Source organism: Humulus lupulus, chromosome 8 (assembly GCF_963169125.1).
Source record: "Humulus lupulus chromosome 8, drHumLupu1.1, whole genome shotgun sequence".
NCBI classification, from domain to species: Eukaryota; Viridiplantae; Streptophyta; class Magnoliopsida; order Rosales; family Cannabaceae; genus Humulus; species Humulus lupulus.
The window spans coordinates 15621044-15627043 of record NC_084800.1 but is presented as its reverse complement, the minus strand read 5'-3'; the positions used below and the strand labels follow the sequence as shown (position 1 = coordinate 15627043).

Here is a 6000-nt window from a genome sequence, read left to right as displayed (position 1 = left end):
TGATGAAAAAGATAATATGGATAAAAATATAGATGAATTTTGTTGACCCTGACTTTGGTCAACTGCCACGGAGTCAAGAATGCTTGATGTGGACAGATATGTTAGAATGAATATAATGACAAAAACCGTAAAGCACACAAGAATTTATTGTGGTTCGGCCCCAGAATCTGGTAATAACCTACGTCCACTTGAGCTATTATTGATATAGGATTCAAAGGAGTGATCAAAGAACTGGGGTTCTATGAGTTTCACCAACCTCTGAAGAATAAATAATATATCGTAATGTACTAGCTCTAATTCTCTCGTAAATCTATATTCTTAAGTAAGCAAAACGCCCAAAAGAAAAGTCCCCTCGAACTATCTTTCTCTATTTATAGGCTCAAGGAGGATTACATTAATTTGTTATAGATATTCTTTCCTAATTAATCAGATCATCAGGAATTATTGGAGACAATCTTGTGATTGACTTAGATCTTTACAAAATTATCTTGAAATATGTGGAGTGTACGACCAGGCTGGTCGTAAGAAAAACTCAACTGTTATGTATGCAATATCTTACTGGTCGATACTCTAACAGAGCTCTGCCAGGTGTCAGCCACGTGTTCAGGAATCACTTGCCACGTCATCCGTGCTTGTTTTTTGGATAACATTTGCCCCCCAAGTTTATTTATTACGAGAAATAAATAAACTTTTAAGGAAACGACCATTCGATTATCCCACCAGGCCTGTCAGAGTAATTCATGCAATCTTGGGAAAAGTAATCAACCCTTGTCTAATCACGGCTTTTCGGTTCCCAAGTAACCTTTCGACGGCTATCACCCTTCCCCATGCTTCGAAAAAGAGGAAACTGATGATTACTCCCTTTTTATGCCACGGACAAAAATGTTGTAATGACCCACTACTCTAGACTTTTGGACCATTAACAAAACTATACATATAAAACCTTAATAGAACTTACATTTGCGAAAATACCATAATTTTATTAAATAACTTGTAAAAATAAGAGCTACTTACAAAATATCAAGAAGGATATGGGATTTCATTGTTTGAAAAAAAAAAAACATAACATGATTTAAAAATAAAGGGGTTACATAGTAAGTGCGGAAAATACATATAAAGACCATAAGTAAACGACTACATCCTCGAAATCAAACTCTCGACTCCTTGAATCCGTTCATCACCGATACACATTCTCTAACCGTCCACGAATCTTACCGCCTCTAAAGCTATTTTCCTGCACATAAAACAAAAAGGAATGAGCCTAATGCCCAGCAAGGAAAATCTAACACATAGTCATAAACATAAATTTCATAAGAAATATAGAGACATAACATAACACTTATTACATACACATACTATAATGGCCATTATTACTTGGGGTCCCATAGACTAAACAAGTCATATGCCCATGAGATTAGTGGGGTCCTACTAGCTAAGTAGGTCATATGCCCATAATCTATTTGGGGTCTTGTTAGTCATATGGGTCATATGCCCAAGCCTACAAACATACATATCATAAGACTTATCATAACATAAGAAACATAAGATAACATATAGAACATATAACATATGCATTTCTATCCTATTTTCCTTACCAAAGTTACCGGGATATGTGGACAGCGTTGGGACTTTGGAACACTCCTAATAACCATTATGAAAAAGAGTGAGTCTAATGAAGAAAAAGAGATGAAAAGGAATGGGAAGACTAAACCATTGAGAATCATGCTTACCGAAACTTATGTGCTCAAGAACTTAGATTTCCTAACCAAAATAAGAATGAGGTTAGGAGACTGAGTAGAAGGCTATGAGAAATAACATAAAACAAATGAACTAGAGTTTTGGTTTACCTCAAAGACTTGTAAGACCAATCTACACCACAACCGAAATACTATAGAACCTTACTTCCCAAAGTGTTTGATAAGCTTATGATGTTTAAGCTTATGATTTCCCCAAACCAGGTGTTTACACTCTCACACTCACTTAGCACTTGCAGCCTCTGAACTTAGAGCAAAAGATGAATAATGGTTGGGTGCTAGGTCTTATTTATAGAGTTTAGGAATGAAAGGATCTTGATTTTACTTGAATAAAAATAATAGCTTTGTAGGTGAAAATAATTTGAATAATCGTTCAGCAGAGGCTGAAGACTCGTTCAAAAAGATGCTGGACTTATCAAGAGGTTGAATGGCTGAATGGAAAATGAATTCAAAACATTTCAAATTACACTGAAGGAGGCGATATATCACCCCCTGTAGGCGATATATCGCCTGGGCCAGTATGCCCGAGGCAGTCGTGCATCGTCTCGTGTTTTCCGTATCTACGTGCTGCGATATATTGCCCCCTATAGCTGCAATATATCGGCACTCGATGATTAATTAAACACAAAATTACACATTTTTAGCTAAGTTTGAATGGAGTAAACAACCTTGACTAAGCCCTCAACGTATTCAAAGCTGCTGACTGACCTTATAGCATTCAAACTTTACTCCTTATTAAATTTAATCCTCAAAATACTTAATCCTTAATCACCCATTCATAACATGTGCTTAAAATCCTATTGGTCCTCATCTAAACCTTATAGTATAATAAATATTATCCTTAATATCAGTCATATAATCAAACCTTAGGTTAAACTTAATATTCTTAAACTATAGGTTAAACTTAGAAAATCTATAAGTACTACTATGAGTGTCCAAATAATTCCCGGTCTGAACCAAAAATCCACAGTTACAAAGATAATACTATACATACTATAATACTACTAAATAATTAGCTAAGTAAAGTTCTTGGACTCTACAAATATATATAGTCTCTCCAAGGTCTTCTTTTCCTTTTTACGCAAGCTATCACTCTTTTAAGAAACCCTAAAATCAGAGCTTCCACGATCTTTTTTCTGGTAAGTCTCATAACTTTTATGCTCTATATTTTTGCCATGCATGCTTCTGTGGATTGACTGTTGAGTTCATTTGTTTCAAGGTTGAGATGCATGACAGTAGGGGGTTTAATGGGTGATGTTGTATAGGATGATATTTCTTGGCCATTAAGGAGTTACGAGTTAGTTTGATAGTTGAGATAACGACTTTAGGACGTAAAACCGAAGTAAAAATTCAATTTTTGTGCCAGTTGAAAAACTAAATTTTTCCCGCCCTAAAAATAGTTGAAAAAGCTTTTTCGAAAAACTTTTTGCTTTCACTCTTTGATCTATTTTTCAAACTGTTCGTGTGAAAAAATTGGTTTTTTGTTAGAATGTTGTTGTATAAAAGTTTAACTTTTATGCAGGACCAGCGTTATTATAAAAAACCCTCTAAATTCTTCATCCTCACCTCCCAATTCTTCTATTCGCAGATTTTAATGCCAGATTTGTGGGGAGGTGAGCGACCCATCGACGACAATCTTCTTGCGCAACTGCTTGAAGGCGAAGAACAACCGGCCGACCGAGTTCACGAGATTCCATTTTCCAGAGTTTCTTCTTCCATACCTCAGCCATCAGCACCCCAAATGGCCCGCTCTAAATCTCCAGGAAAGAAAAAGCCAAACCCTAAAAACAATCCAAATTCACCTGCCCAGCCTGATTCGCAAGCTAGGATTCCCTCGACCAGTGGTCGAGAAAACATTGCCCCGGACCCTTGTATTCAAGTTAGGGCTCGCCCTCGGCATCAAAACCTTCCTGATGTCGAGTGGTATCTCTCTCCCACCAGCCAGGTAACTCCACGGATGCTTGCCAATTACCTTAGGAAGTATCCTCTCACCGGGGTCAATCTTAGGATCCCAGCTACTGACCAAAGAACTAATTTGCCCGGGGGTGTCTATAGTGCTTGGTCAAGGTATCACATAGAGGTGGGGGCTATCCTTCCTCTACATCCATTCTACCAGGGGGTGGCCAACTACTTTGGTGTTGCCCCCTTCCAAATTACCCCAAATGGATATAGAATGCTGGTCGCACTCTATATCCTTTACAAACTCAAAAACTGGCCAGAGCCCACCCCTCATGAGGTCAACTTTCTCTTTGACCTTAAGTCCAACCCTCAACAATACAGGACAGGCTTTTTTCATCTTTGTCACCAGGAAACAAACCGAACGTTCCTGCGTGACACTACTCATATTTCCAACATGGGGAAGTACAATCAAGAGTATTTCCTCACGCCAGACATGACTACGAACAACCTGGCCTTCGCTCAAGGAGGTAAATGTCACTTTCACTGGTCGCTACTTTTCCTTCGCAAGTTTTTCTACACTTTCTTAAAGTATATTGTGCCTTTCAGGACCATGGTTACGCCTGAACCCAACACCAGACATGGTGTTGAGGTCCAACGCACTGGCCAGGATGGCAGACGCTAAAAAAAGCATTAAGTCCCTGGTCACTGATGAAAACTTGAGGCTATCTGGCCTCCTGGCTCCTCGCCATGAAACAAGAGGACCCGTGGTGGCAGACGCCACTGCCGAGGGGCATCCCGAGCAGCAACCTCCGGCGTCTCCTCCCCGAAGGAGGCCAACGGGGGTTACAATCAGGGAACACACTGGCGTCCCTTCAGCAGAGAGGCCTTCTGCGCCCCAAGGCAAGGGGAAACAAAAGGCAACGGAGTCTGTCATAGACCTGGATGAGTCTTTAGACGAAAATAGTATTGTTATTTTGCTTTTAAATAACTTGCCAATTCCCTGTCACTTGTTTGATGGGGACGACAATCTGATTTTCCATGACTTTTTATCTATTTTTGTCTTACTGTCTGCATGCTTTTCTTTTTTTTGCAGAAATGGCTTTTCCTAACGTTTTCGATTTGTATCAGACTCAGGAGGAGGAGGAAGTCCCCCTAGTCCGTCGGAAGAAGACGGTCCGGAGGCAAGACGGTGAGTCGAGTCAAGCACCTCCGGCCAAGAAGGGTCAAACAAATGATCCTTCTAAGGATGGATCCGTGACCCAACCTTCTGCCCAGCCTTCTGCTGAGAAGGAAACTGCCCCAGCTGCCAACCCTTTGCACATGGCACAAAAAGAACAGGCCCCACAAGCAGAACTTCCTGGGGCCAAACTCTCGAGCTGTTCCCTGTGATCAGCTAAGGATCGCCTTGCGCATATCCTAAAGCATGACTGTTGCAGGGAGGCAATGGCCGAGGCTGAGAATATGGGGGTCGACCAGATCCTCAACAGAGCTCTCAACGAAGTGGCCAGCGTAAGTATTCTTTCCCTCCTTGCAATTTTGGCTCTTATTTTTCCTTATTGTAATATAGCCTAACTTTTACTCTTTGACTGCAGGCCATGCTGACCATAACCGCTACTTGTACCCGTGCCACTGCTACTATCGAGCAGGCTCGGTCGGCGGTTGTTGAGGAGGCCAAATTTTCTGGGGAGCTTGAGGTGGTCACCAAGCAGAAGGATGCTGCGGTGGCAGAGTTGTCCGAGAAGCAAACTGCTTTGGAGGTAGCTAGGAAGCAGAGGGACGACTACCAGGATTCTAGCCATCTTCACTGGCGTGAAGTCAAGAAGCTTAAGGAGGAACACCTCACTAAGGATGCGACTATTGCCGTCCTCCAGAGCCAGGTGGAGTAGCTGAAGCTCACCAATGCTAAAGATATGGAGAGGTACAAGAATGCGACACTTCGGTGTTTCTACAACTTTTGGAAACACAATCGAAGTGCCAACTTCAACTACCTTCCAAAGGATGCCAAGAACGCCGAGTTAGCCCACTGTGCTGCTCGGTTGGCTACCGAAGAAAGAGCCAGAGTACCTGCCTCCCCAAGCATTCAGCCTGCTGCTGGCGCGGAGGAAGGAAAAGTTGTCGAGGATGCGGCCAACTAGAATGCTGAGCAAGATCCTCCTGCTCCTAATGCTCCTTAAACTTTTTTTATTTTTCTTTAGTTACATGACCCACGGGTCGTGATGTAAAGACTAAATTTTTACTATTAATTTTGCTGCATGGGCAGCGCATTTTCCTTTTACTTTGAACAATTACATCCAAGCAGTAATGCTTGCGGTGTAAAAGAATGCCTTATGATATTATAATATTTCTG

At 41.2% G+C, this 6000-nt stretch overlaps 1 long non-coding RNA gene across 1 annotated transcript in view; it reads right to left on the bottom strand.

The window, feature by feature from the left end:
- Positions 1-959: 959 nt before the first annotated feature.
- Positions 960-6000, bottom strand: part of LOC133794763 (uncharacterized) — a 40768-nt gene continuing 35727 nt past the window's right edge. The window contains exon 2 of the long non-coding RNA XR_009875310.1: positions 960-1234. This is a non-coding gene — a long non-coding RNA (uncharacterized LOC133794763). The remainder of the gene's footprint in view (positions 1235-6000) is intronic.